Source organism: Bos taurus, chromosome 16 (genome assembly GCF_002263795.3).
Source record: "Bos taurus isolate L1 Dominette 01449 registration number 42190680 breed Hereford chromosome 16, ARS-UCD2.0, whole genome shotgun sequence".
Classification (NCBI taxonomy): domain Eukaryota; kingdom Metazoa; phylum Chordata; class Mammalia; order Artiodactyla; family Bovidae; genus Bos; species Bos taurus.
This window is the reverse complement of record NC_037343.1, coordinates 44,725,404-44,739,195: the sequence shown is the minus strand read 5'-3', so window position 1 is coordinate 44,739,195 and position 13,792 is coordinate 44,725,404. Positions and strand designations below refer to the sequence as shown.

At 42.1% G+C, this 13,792-nt stretch overlaps 1 protein-coding gene across 7 annotated transcripts in view; it reads right to left on the bottom strand.

Moving 5' to 3' along the window:
* RERE (arginine-glutamic acid dipeptide repeats) overlaps positions 1 to 13,792 on the bottom strand; it is a 415,037-nt gene that overhangs the window by 291,756 nt on the left and 109,489 nt on the right. For 3 of the 7 annotated variants that reach the window (XM_005217005.5, XM_024976744.2, XM_024976745.2), the window contains exon 1: positions 10,868 to 11,253. The exons of 3 other annotated variants lie outside the window; for them this stretch is intronic. The gene's annotated coding sequence lies outside the window, so the exon portion shown is untranslated. Of the gene's footprint in view, positions 1 to 10,759; positions 10,845 to 10,867; positions 11,254 to 13,792 lie in introns of those variants that run through there. One more of the 7 variants, XM_059875729.1, reaches the window with a different exon arrangement.

Below are 13,792 nucleotides of genomic sequence, written 5' to 3'. Positions count from 1 at the left end.
GCTCGGGAATTTCCAAAATGGACACTGTGAACAGGAGCAGCTCAGCGGACTTCTCCTGACCTGGCTCTCTCACATGAGAAGCCAGCATCTGCTCTGCTGCCTTCTAAAGGTATTGTGAGAACCAACCAGAGGTCAGGAAGGCTAGCCAGTAGGGGTAAAGCCTTCTGCAAACAGAAGCATCATCCCCATTTCCCTCTCAAAAAGCTGTCTCTGTGACAAGCTAATGATCACCTTCTACTCTTCATGTATGAAATTTACTCTGTGTTTTAGTCTGCTCAAGCGCTATGTCAGAATACCACAGATTGGGTAGCTTAAAAAAAGTAATGTATTTCACCCAGTTCTGGGGACTGGAAATCCAAAGTTCCCAACTCAGTTCACTCAGTCTCCCACCTTCTCATTGTGCCCTCACATGACAGGGCGAGACATCGCACTCTTTCTCTTCAGACATGGACACTATTCCCATCATAAGGCCCCACCCACATGACCTCATCTAAACCTGCTGCTGCTGCTGTGGCTTCAGTCGTGTCCAACTCTGTACGACCCCACAGACGGCAGCCCATGATGCTCCCCCGTCCCTGGGATTCTCCAGGCAAGAACACTGGAGCGGGTTGCCATTTCCTTCTCCAATGCATGAAAGTGAAAAGTGAAAGTGAGGTCGCTCAGTCGTGTCCGACTCTGTGCGACCCCATAGACAGCAGCCCACCAGGTTCCTCCGTCCATGGGAGTTTCCAGGCAAGAGTACTGGAGTGGGGTGCCATCGCCTTCTCCCATCTAAACCTGATTACCTCCCAAAGCTTCACTTTCAAATACCAAAATATTGTGGGTTAGGATAAGCATATGAAATTTGGGTGTGTGTACTCAAACGCTCAGTTGTGTTCGACTCTTTGCAACCCCGCAGACTGTAGTCTGCCAGGCTCCTCTGTCCGTGGGATTCTCCCAGCAAGAACACTGGAGTGGAGTGCCATTTCCTCCTTCAGGGAATTTTCCTGACCCAGGGATCAAATCGGCATCTCACGGCTCCCCGCATTGGCAGGCAGACTCTTTGCCACTAGTGCCACCTAGGAAGCCCATCGGAAATTGGAGAGAACACAATTCAGCCCCTAGCACTCTCCTCTGTTGTTCAGTCGCTAATTCACTCTCCTCCATTACATGCTTAATGACTGTCTTCAGGCAGAAATTAAACCTTTGTATAAATTTTATATAAAAATACATAAAATGTCTATTTATACAAATACAAATCTTCAGGGGAGTGTAAAACATGGCTTACTTTCAAAAGGGCTTACTTAAGGCAGTTTACTGATATTTATACAATATAAAATTTTAAATAGATGAGGGAACTAGATGCATAACTAAGTAGCTAAAATGTAGTCAGCATTTACCTGGACCAGTTACTGCTCTACGTACTCTGGTATCACCTTCATGGCAGCCACACAAAGTAGGAACACTTATTAGAAGGGGACTCTGAGCACACAGGGCTGACACCGGCTCCCTCAGGCCACACTGCAGGTCTCAGGGATTACGTGGGGTGCAGAGCCTGGATGCTAATGGTACACTACTGTATTGTTTGTCTCTTTTTAGGGACAAAGGAAAATCGAAGGGGGAGAGGGGGGACTGAGAAAATGAAACTATGAAAAAGATGTTCGGTTCATTTATGCCTTTTGTTAGATGTAGACAACATTTTATAAGCAGATACCTCAGAAGAAACTTGATTCGTCACAGGATTCTAAATCCGGAAGTCAGAAACAAACCACAGGCTCAGGAGGAGGTCAGTTCCTTCTGGAACTGAGAGCTGAGAAAAGGCTCTCCTCTGTGTCCTCATAGAGACAGCAGTCTGCCATGGCCACGAGCACCCTCAGGAAGCCCTGGATAAACCATTCAGGACACACAAACAGCAATTCCACAGGCTCCAGACAGGTCAAGGAACTCACATCACTCTATTCAAGTAAAGCAAATCTACCCCAAATAAAAAATACACAGGATTCTTGGTAATTTAAACAGAGACTTAAGGCTCCCTAGAAGAGGAGTTCCTAAATGAGCTCCCATCTATGGACAGGCTGCAGGAGCTCCATAAATGACCTGCAACTGTGTACTGTGGACATGCAGGCAAATGTTCACAGCTCTGCTCTGCAGGAAAAAGCACAGCTTACATCAATACTCAACGGAGTCTCCAAGTTAAGAACCCTTGACAGAGGAATGAATGATCCACGTAACCCCCAGGAGAACCTATTCAAATCATCTTCAACACCAAGGCTGTGGGGAGACGCAGGGCACAGTTAGGCTGATGTTCGTCTCCAGTAAGTAACTACTGGACAGATGCAAAGGCAAAAATATTCTAAATAAACCATACCTGGGAAGTAATTCTAACCTTGTTTCAGAAGTGTGCAGTATTTACCTAATAGTAAAACCCTTCAATATTCACTGCTGCAATTTATAACCTCCAAAAGTCAAAATCTACGTGAAAGTCGCTCAGTTTGGTCCGTCTCTGTGCGACCCCACTGACTATACAAAGGCAAGATCAAACAGTCCTCATCTCTGAGTACTCTGATCACTCGATAAATGGTCATGCAATAACTAATGTAAATCTTTACTTTTATAAGTATCTAGCAAATAAGGCTCAATAGATGTGAACTTAAGAAAACGCCAGGAGACAGTGGAGGACAGAGGAACACGGTGTGCCGCATGGCCCCGCAAAGAGCTGGACACCACTAACGACTGAACCACCACCAAAAGCAAATATGGACCTTAGGCCGGAATGAGTTTATTTTTAAAAAGTCTAAGTATCTCTTTCTCGCCGTAAAATGAAATCTTTTGCCAAATGAGGAACACAGGTAACCAAGAGGTTCCACGTTTTGTTGTGATCCACACAGTCAAAGGCTTTAGTGTAGTCAGTGAAGCACAAGTAGATGTTTTTCTGGAATCCTCTTGGTTTTTCTATGATCCACTAGATGTTGGCAGTTTGATCTCTGGTTCCTCTGCCTTTTCTAAATCTACCTTGTACATGTGAAAGTTCTTGGTTCACGTACTGTTGAAGGCCAGCTTGAAGGATTTTGAGTATTACCTTGCTAGCATGTGAAATGAGAAATGGTGCGGTAGTTTGAACATTCTTTGGCATTGCCTTTCTTTGGGATTGGAATGAACACCTGACCTTTTTCAGTCCTGTGGCCACTGCTGAGCTTTCCAAATTCTTGGCATATTGAGTGCAGCACTTGCACAGCATCATTTTTTAGGATTTGAAATAGCTTAGCTGGAATTCCATCACCTCCACTAGCTTTGTTCATAATGATGCTTCCTAAGGCCCACTTGACTTCACACTCCAGGATGTCTGATCCTAGGTGAGTGACCACACCACCGTGGTTACCTGGTCATTAAGACCTTGTTTTGTACAGTTCTGTGTATTCTTGCCACTTCTTAATCTCTTCTGCTTCTGTTAGGTCCTTACAGTTTTTGTCCTTTATTGTGCCCATCTTTGCATGAAATGTTCCCTTGGTATCTCTAATTTTCTTGAAGAGATCTCTAGTCTTTCCCATTCTATTGTTTTCCTCTATTTCTTTGCATTGTTCACTTAAGAAAGTTTTCTTATCTCTCCTTACTATTCTTTGGAACTCTGTATTCATTTGGATATATCTTTTCCGTTCTCCTTTGCCTTTTGCTTTTCTGGTTAACAGTAAGGTATCAATATTGCGTCATCAACTCTACGTACCACAGTAACACAAGATGTTAATAAGAGGGACAACAGGGTGGAAAGAGACTGTACAAGTGGGGACTCTACTTTCCACTCCAGTTTGCTATAAAATTAAACTGCTCCCTGTAATAAATTCTATTGATTTAATTAATTTATTAAACAGTGGTTTAATTTTTAGTGTTTTATATATCACATAAATAAAATATTTACTTATCCAATAATAAATGTTCATGCAATAAATTTAAGCCTGTTCACAAAACTGAAGAAAGCTTTCCCCAAAAAAGGTGAGACTGCTTTAGACGTTACTTTCTTCTAGCACTTTCTATTCTTCCTTTCCATTCAAAGATCAAAACTTACCCTGCTCCTGCCCCTCCCCCCACAGAGTGAACACTAACTGCTCTACTTCCTTCACTGCACATTTAATGTGTTTTTTAAAAAGGTGAACATTCCATTGCTGAACACTTACCCTTATCTATTTACCTATTCAATGTGAGAATTATGCTCTGTGGAAAGAGCACAGCCCATGAAAGAGATACTGCCCAGGTAGGTAGTCAAAAGAATATGTTGTTATTGAGTTACTAAGCCATGTCTGACTGTTTGTGACCCCATGGACCGTACCTCACCAGGCTCCTCTGTCTATAGGACTTCCCAGACAAGCATACTGGAGTGGGTTGCCATTTCCTTCCCCAGAGGATTTGCCTGACCTAGGGATCAAACCCATGTCTCCTGCATTGGGAGGCTGATTCTCTACCACTGGGCGACCTAGGAAGCCCAGTCAAAGAGTATACACTTAGGTTAAAAGTATTCTACATAATTTTTCTCATTATAAGATGATAGGGAAGTGGGAAGTGAAGTTGCTCAGTCGTGTCCAACTTTTTGCGACCCCATGGACTGTAGCTGACCAGGCTCCTCTGTCCATGGGATTTTCTAGGCAATAGTACTAGAGTGGACTGCCATTTCCTTCTCCAGGGATCTTCCCAACCCAGGGATGGAACCTGGGTCTCCAGTATTGTAGACAGACGCTTTACTGTCTGAGCCACCAGAGAAGCCCTTATAAGAAGATATCCACACACACAAAAAAAGACAACAGTAACAGGTAATACCTAGAACCAAAAGGAGAAAACAACTGTTTAAATGGTTTGATCTTGGTATGTTTTTCTACATAATTTTGGCCAATTAATAAAAAATGTGCTTGTCTGTCTTACCATCCCTGCTCACATATTTAAAATTCCTAGATAATGTTTCAAACTATTTGCCTACATTTTACATCTAATTTATGAAAACTGTTTCTTCCACTAAGCATACAAACAGTAGGAAGTGTGGCCAAAAAAATTAAGACTTAGTAATCTGAGTTCTTCCAAAATAACTTTTATTAAATCCTTGTAAAAGAAAAACGCATTTATATTGGGAAGTAGATGCGAGTATTAAAGAGTTTTTGTCTTTTTTTGTGATGGTTGGTAACATCAAAAAAAATACAGAATGCTCACCATACTGTATGTGTAAAAGTTTCAACTGTATATATTTAATATATTAAAAAGGTTATTAGTAAGATAACAAAAACATCTTTTAAAGCTAATCAAGCCATTCTCCAATCTCACCCCTGAGACCACATGAAAAGAACCTGGTGGTTGGCAGCTATATGTAAGTACAAGGGTATCTGTGCAAAGCATAAATCGGCCCAAGAAGAAATCGTGAAAACAACGCAAAAGGAAGGAAGGAAGTGATTTCACGTGGCATTTTCCTAAAGGCACAGAGGTCAAGTTTCTACTGCTGCTGAGGTTCAAAACCAGCAGAGACTTGACAATATCACTGTTTCTAACCAGCTCTTCTTAAATTATTAGAAGATAATCTGGTGAGCTTGAGGTAAATACAGCTGTGAACACAGCAGCACACACCATCTGGAGGCGTTTGACTTAAGCAATTTTTAAATGCACAATATATTCAACTCTATTTTGTTCCTCTGCAGTGAAACAGTCATATACAAACTGACCCTTTTTTTTCAACCGCAACTGCAAAAGTTGATTCGCTTTGTGGAAACAAGACATGACAAACAGATCTAATTGTTTGTCTTTAGAACCAAGAGATTATTTCTGATCTATACTGGCAAAAATATTTTAGCTTTATACAGGGTCCCCCCAGACTTACCTACCATATTCTTTAAACTCTTCACAAGTAACATCTGGCTAAACCTCTAAAATCAAAGTATTTTCTTATTTCTAAAGCAATTCACATTCATTAACCTCATTTTATCGCGAAAACCTGAACAGAAGTGTCATGTGAATCACCATAAAATCTTACCTACAGACACAACTGCCATTAACCTCTTTAATGCAGCAGCCAGTTAATGCCATTAACCTGTAACCTCTTTCAGCCACCTTCCATGATTCCTTCCCTGGCTACCAAACTTCTCAACATTTCCTTACCCACTGCAAACAAGCTTCCACCATTGCAGGCCATCCTCCACCTCCCGGGCTGCTCTGCTCAAAAACTCCTTAGGAGTACCACTGACTCCTGATTATGTAATTGGTTGGTACTTTTTTTCAATAGTGTTTTCTCAGTTTTCATTCTCTAGTCCAAAACCTAGAACATGTGATTCTACTGTCACCCCCTACCCACTTTGAAGCACCATCCTCCTCCCTTTATCCCCTTTGTATTGCTTTACCTTTCAGACCTCTTTCACTCAAATCGTTCTTCCATTTCCTCCTCTTGCCATAACATCAGCTTTCCCTTTCTAATAACTTCATGCACAGCATCACCTCAGCACTGGTTCCTCCTGTGTGAGAATCAGTGAGGGCCCTCTGGTAGCATAAACAACTCTCAATGTTGGTTGGGCCACGGGTGTGAGCAGAAATGTCAGGGGAAGCCCTTTCACAGAGGTCACCTCTAATAGGATGAAACGGGGTCAAGGAAAGAACAAGGTTCAGTCTCTGGCTTGCAATCCTGACCTCCCCACTGACCAGCTGCAGGCTTTGGTCAAACTGCTCAACTCCTCTAAGCCTTAGGAATCCTTCCTCGTACCTCAGAGGCATTTAGACCTGCAAGAATTAAACAATTCATTCAAAGTCAGAATATTAAGGAAATGAAGTCACCCCTAATCCCATCATCCAGGGATGAGCACTATTAACGTTTGGTGTATTCATTTCTAATTTTTTTTATTAGCCTCTGTGAGTAAATGTGGATGTGCACATAACTGGAATCACACTGCAGAACAGTTTGGCATCTATGGTTTTTTCCCACTGAGCTTTACATTAAATTTTTATATCATGATAATTTTTTTAGTGGTTGCATAATATTTCTTCGTATGGATGGACCATGACTTAACATTTCCCTTCTACACTGGATGCTTAAACTGACAAATCACTGTTTCTTTTTTGTTCCTTTTTTTTCCCTTTCCCAGAAAAAGTTTCTTCCTCCTTCTCTGTTCCACCTATGAACCAAAACTTGTTAACAATGGCTATATCATCAAATAGTATGAGAAACAATTTGATCAAGGAAAAAGAAAACAATGGCTTAAAGAATAAACATATTAAACTAAAACTCACTGGCATGACCTGAAGTTATCTTTGGAAGTTTTGTGAATCATCACCCTCTTTTTGTTTGGTCTTCCCTTACTGGAATGTAAGTGCTGCTGAAAACAGGGGCTTCATCTAGTTTGTATCTTTAGCCACCAAAGCAGTACCTAGAGCATAGACAGTGTTCTCTATATTAAGCACCAGCTGTCGTCATGTGTAGGCACTTTGTAAGCATTTTGCACACCCTCTGAGGTAGACATCATTTTTCCCACAAAGAGGCTAAAAGATAACGTATCCTAGGTCTCACAGTGAAAGAGTGGTTGAACTGAGATTAGAACACAGTTGAGCTATTTACCACCAACTCATAATGAATAAATTGATTAATTATACCAGTGGCGCTTCCAAGTGACAGCATTAAAATCTGAATATGCTGATTTTTTCTACTAATTAAATTTAACTACTGCTTGTCTACCTTTCATTACAAATATGTAAGTATATCAACTATATTGAGAATTAAAAAGATTCTGGTGATGCTGCTGCTGCTGCTGCTAAGTCACTTCAGTCCTGCTAATCACCATCAAAATTTGGAATTTAAAAATACGGTCAAATACATACAAATAAACTTCTGAAATAACCTGTCTGGATTTAGGATACTTACTATACTTCTATTTTTCCTTTGATTCAGAACTCTTTGGTGCCAATCTAAATGTCTTGATTTCTTTTAATTAAGGAAAACATTTTATGATGTTACATTGAAATTATTACGTTTTCTAGAAGATGTTGCACTCTTTTTCCTCATTTCAGGTTATTTTAAGAAGGACACATTTCTACAATGAGTTAAAAAAATATCTCAACCTGAACCAGCTTCCTTTCTCCGTTAACTACACCCCAGTCCCCAATACTATCCCCACAAATCCCTCCAACAACACATCCCCTATGTTCTTCCATCAGTAAAATGGGCCACTGAAAAGGCATCAGATTAGCTTTATATATCAACAGATTTGTCAATTTTGCTTTTTGACTTTTTCTCCTTATTTTAAAAATATGGTAGACACTCTTGGAAACCATGGTGGTCAGCATTTCTTCAAGACAAAGGCAGACAGTAAAGAGACCAAACCATTAAGAAAATGTCATTCAGATCACAGTCTATTTTACAGCCTGAAAAGCCAGAGATGCAAAGCTACTCAATCTTACAGTAAATACTTTCCAGTAACTTAGCCAAAAGCACATTTAAAAATAACACAGGTAGCCACACACAGCCCTGAACAGAGACATTTCTGAATCTTTGTGTTAATCATCTAGTCCCTGGCCGAACTGCTGTGCATCAAAAGTTCTCTTAGTCCCCTTGGTAAGTGTAACAAGATAGAGACAGGGAGAAACACTGTAGCCATGTTATCTCCACTGAACTAACATTTATTCTGAGTTTTACAAACTAATCCTAGAATAGCAAACAAAGACACAGTTTAAAAAAAAGCAGGCTTCCTATGTCATTATAAAATGGATGGTTCCATTGGCTACTCAGACTAACACAATAGCAAGCAAAACCCTTTGACCTTGGAAAAGCATAGTAAACATAATACCTACTGCTAAATTACATGGTTTACCAATTTCCTCAAAACCAAAAATAAATCTCTCACAAGTAAACTATTACAAGAGTAAACAAAAGCTTGTCTTGTTCTATCATTTGCTTAAAAGCAAGCACAGTGGCGGTGGGAGAGGGATTAAGAAACACAGCCAGACAAATCCATAAAACCTCCAGTGTAAGATAAAACTACCCTGCAGGAGCAACCAATGCAGTCTGACCCAACAGCTGTACACAGTTGCACTAATTAAAATGAAGAGCTAGCCTGCATAACACACAGGCCATTCACTGGACCTTCCAGATAAGTTGGCCGGGGTTCACCATGGCACTCCCCCTCAGCAGACCTACAAGCTAAAAAATAAATTGGCACATGGCTCAGGGCACTTGCATGTGAAAATACATACACATTCTAGCATTCAGGAATCATCACAACCACGCAGACTGGAACATATCCTATAGGCTATAAAAACCCACACACACACAAAGGAAGTGGTACGGCTACATTACGTCAGCTCTCGCCTCAATTCATAAATGCAAAAACCACAAAACAAGACAAAAACCTAAACGACCTTTGGCTGGAAACCTTCTAAGAGTGAATGGATGTAGGTTAAGTCTTTAAATATGTTACTGAACAGGACTCGTTGATGCATCGCTTTCAACAGCCACAGGGAAGGCAGAAATGTAATCGTAGTCCATTCTCTCAAGCAACCAGATCAAATAACATTTCAAGCACAGCCTGCCAAGCACCAGGGCCTGCCAGAATACAATGAGCACTCAAGTGCTCTGGACTGAAAACCACCTTTCACTGGTCCCAGAGATCTTTATAAAATAGTTTAAACACTACTAAATTACAGAGTTGGAAAAAAACAAACACAAGGCTTCTAACTGCAGCTCCCATACTACTGCGAAGTTGCTGGTAAGCCTCTAAAATGTCCGCCTTGTGTTATTTAACCAGGCAATGCACATGTTCAGAAAGGCAATTGCCTCTCAGAGCCCAAACCTAACACGCACGTAAAAATGGAGAGTTTTGGTTGTGCATCTGGAAATAATTGCCCACAGATCAACGGGCTTACATGGGATATTGTTCCAGTCTGTATGGTTTCAAATCATGTCTACTTTAAATTTGGAGCTCCTAGGAAGGAAAAAGAAAAAGAAAGTAAGAAAAGGCCAGAATTGTGGGCACACAATTTTAAGGACTCTGTCAACTCTGTTCTCAACATGCACTCGGTGGCTCAAACTTAAAGCACAGACACACACATCAAAGGGGAAAACTAATCTACTGGCCTCGGTGCTCATTCACATACCATTTTTTTTTTAATTGCCATATGATTGAGAGGAGGCCTTCAGCCAAACAACACCCCAAAGACAGCATAGGCACCTGTGGGCCAGAAAGGTGAAAGGCCCAGAGAGTACACCCAAGGGATCAACTGCAAGTTTCTTTCTCAGCAAACAAAAAGTGGTCAAGCAGGTCTCTCCCCAGCTTCAACCACAGAGCAAGATCTGAGCAAACAGGGGAGGGGTCGGGAAGTCATCATCTCAAACCCGGGGAGGAAAAAAAAATAAGTTTAAACTTAGACCAATCTTCTTCAAAACCATCCTTGCGTTTTATTTTAGCTAACCTGGTAAAATAAGGGTATTTTGGATCCAGGAAACAAACTATTTTTGTCACCTAAGCAGTCCTAAATTACTTTAGAACCAAGTCCATCCAATTCACTTTATTTTTAAACCTAAATTTGCTCCATTGTCAGCAGTAAAGTTCCTAATCAAACAGCGGCTTTTGGATTACACACTGTTCATATTCAGTTTTCCTTTTAAAGAACACATACACACACACACACTCCTTTAAAAAAAATAGAAGTATTTCTCTGCCCTAAACAAGTTTCTTAATTGGTTTATTTAATTGAGATTTCTAGAGTTTTGACAATTTAAAAAAACAAAACAAACTAGTGAGCCCAACAGAACTGCCATGGGACACAACCATACCTATTCCTGATTCCTGGAAAGCCACCGCCATTCCCGGTAATACCCGAGCTGTTCCCCTTTCTGGGGTCATCACACACTGGGGTAATCCACAGAGTAGCGTCCACCCACCTCGAGAGCCCCTGCGCCCGCAGCTGTCCAACTTCCTGGCCCAAGACCCGCGTTCCCCTCGCAGCCAGAGGGGCCGGCCACTTCCCTGCGGCGGATCGCAGCCGGAGCTGAGCTCTCGGGCCTCCTCTCCTCTCCTCCTCCTCGTCCTCCGGTGCAGAGCTCCCTCGCAAACTCAGACCGGCGGGACAGACGGGGGCTCAGGGCGTGAAATGCACTTGCTAAACAAAAGGAGGCCAGGGCGGCCGCAGGGCAGCCGGGCGCGGGCTCAGGTCCCCGCGGCGCGGCGGCTCCGGAGGCGGTAGCCGCGCCGGGCCCCGCCCGCGGCTGGAGGAAGCGGCCGCCGCGGCTCACGCTTCTTCAGCCCCGGCGGCCTGGCCGACACTGCCACATGCCTGTGACCCAGACGCTGGGAGAGAAAGAGCAGCCTCCCGCGGCGGCGGCGCCGGTGGCCGGCAAAACCCGGGCTGGAGCCCGGCCCGCTCGGCGCGAGCCCCTGCCCACCGCCACCGCGGGCGCGCGCACACACAAAGCGGCGGCAATTGTATCTCCGGACCAACTCGGCCAGCCTCCCCTCCCTCCAGACCTCCCTCCCCTCCCAACAGCCGGAACCGGGAGACTGTGTGATTGATGGCAGCTCTTAATAGCGTGGTCAGCTAGAAAATGCATCTGCAAGCAAGATATTAAAGAGGCAGCGCATCCCCGTGAGTGATCAGCAGTTCACACATCCTAGAGCTGCCTCTGCTTCTGCCAAGAATATTAATGCCAACCACCTCTGACGTCTAACAAATGCAGATGAAATAACCAACAATCACAGACACAGTGAACATTTGTTTCAAAGAAACACGAGAGCAAGAATCATCCTTTGATGTCAAACATTTCTGACCCCAATTTTTCTTACAGGTTAAGAATTCTCTGTAAGTTATTTGTTTAAAAGTCTTCTCTCCAATCTTCTTTCCCCAAGAAAATAAAGATCCATCTGCTAGACAAGGCAGAGTTTAAATAGGACTTGATTGAAATCCATCTAATAAAGAAGCAAAATAAATACACATTCCTTGCCATGTGGCCTTAAATAAACATACAATCCACCAACTACCAGATTCCAGACCCCTTATTAATTTCATTGTTATGGGCATCTAAATAGAACTACCAAAAGTAAATTTCAAATGGTTTCTTTTTCACCTGCAATCTGGTAAATATCTATCAACTTGCTCAAATTTACCCAAGTTTAAACTATGTTCAAAACATGTATTCCCTAGTGATAACAGCCACAATCATTTTGTCCTACTGAATAAGATACTTTACAGCAAAATTTTTTAAAATACATACCTATGGAATATAAATTCAAATTATTAAATTCACTTAGTGTCAACTCAAATCTGAAAGCTACAAGCTCAAAATTTAACTGATCACTTTTGATGTCTTTAATATTACACCTTTCACCTTCCAGCAAGTTTCTTGTAACTCTCAAACAGCTTTATACATGTTATTGGATCTTCCAAGGTCCAGTTGCTGAATTACTAGGTATCCTTTCCAATTGGCACACATTAGATTAAGTGATTTGCCCAGAGCTTCTCAACAAGGGGGCAGCATTAGCAGTGGAGGAGAAGCATAGAGAAGAGCCTAGATCCTGCCCTCAATGGCACAGATAACCAAACTGACTTGCACATTTGCTATTAAACATCATTCTGATTTCTTTTAAAGAAAATTCAGGTTGTTCTACAGGAGACAGAACTCTCTAAAACTACTAACAGAGCACATGTCCTGAAAGCAAGAGCTAAGGAGGCATAATGCCTTTGCCACCTGAAATGCTGTTGTGATGAGGACAAATCAGAGATGGTCCTCACACAAGGACATATCAGCTTCCCTTAACACCATCCTCGCTAAGATCACCTGAGGGGACCTGCAGCTTCCACCTCATAACCAAGCGGCTCTGAGATCACTCCATCCATGTCAGAAATGAAATCAATCCTAAAGCCTAGGGACAAAAGCCACTCCTGTACTGGGACACACTTCCATTTTCCCACCAGCTCTGTCTAGATAGAAGGTAGGACCAGAAGAGAGAGGTGTTTTCTTTGTTTTGTTTCTGGTCTGCAGCACAATAAAAAGTGCTGGTTTATCCCAAGTTGGAAAGGGCTAGTGAGAACAACCAAGCTGCTCTAAATTCATACTGTTCCTAGTCTCATGAAAATTCTAAATGTTTTGACAGCATTTTATGACAGCACTTCTGTTCTTCTGTCCCAGGCTTGCACCCCCTGCTAATCCATCCACACCCAGCCCCCCACTTTCTAATTACACCAGTCTTTCAATTTCCCCAAGGTGTTAGGATTTCTACTAAAGTCATCACTACCTTTTCCCATGAGAAAAGAAATATCCCCTGCCATCCCCAATCCCCCAAGCCCAACCCCCTCCCCCCCCACACACACACACAGTTTAAAAAGCCTACTCCTTCAGAGTTCAGGTCAAGTATCAAATGTCAAATGTCAGAGATGCTTCCTCTGAGGCCCCATTCTAGGTCAAGTTCCCTTGTTATAATAAGTTCTCAGGGAACTGAGTTCATTCCTTGAGAGCATTTATCTCAGTTTGTAACTCATTGGTGTGACTTTCTGATTAATGTTCCATCAGAGAAAGTTCTGTATGTTTGCTCATCATCAAATACCTGGCATCAAGCACACACATCTTTGAAATGAGTAACTGAATTGAGGGCAACAACCCTGTTCTATTCATTTTGCATATTCTCTGCACAGTTATGCAAATCAAAAAATTAAAATTATAATAAAGATTTTTATCCCCAGTTTATAGAGATGTAAATCACTGTGCCTAGGGTAACTCACAAAAACACTACGACCCAAACCTATCTGCAAGCCTTACTTTTTAGCTTGAGTCAGTGAAGTACAGATGTCATTATTAATATATTCAAGACAAGTT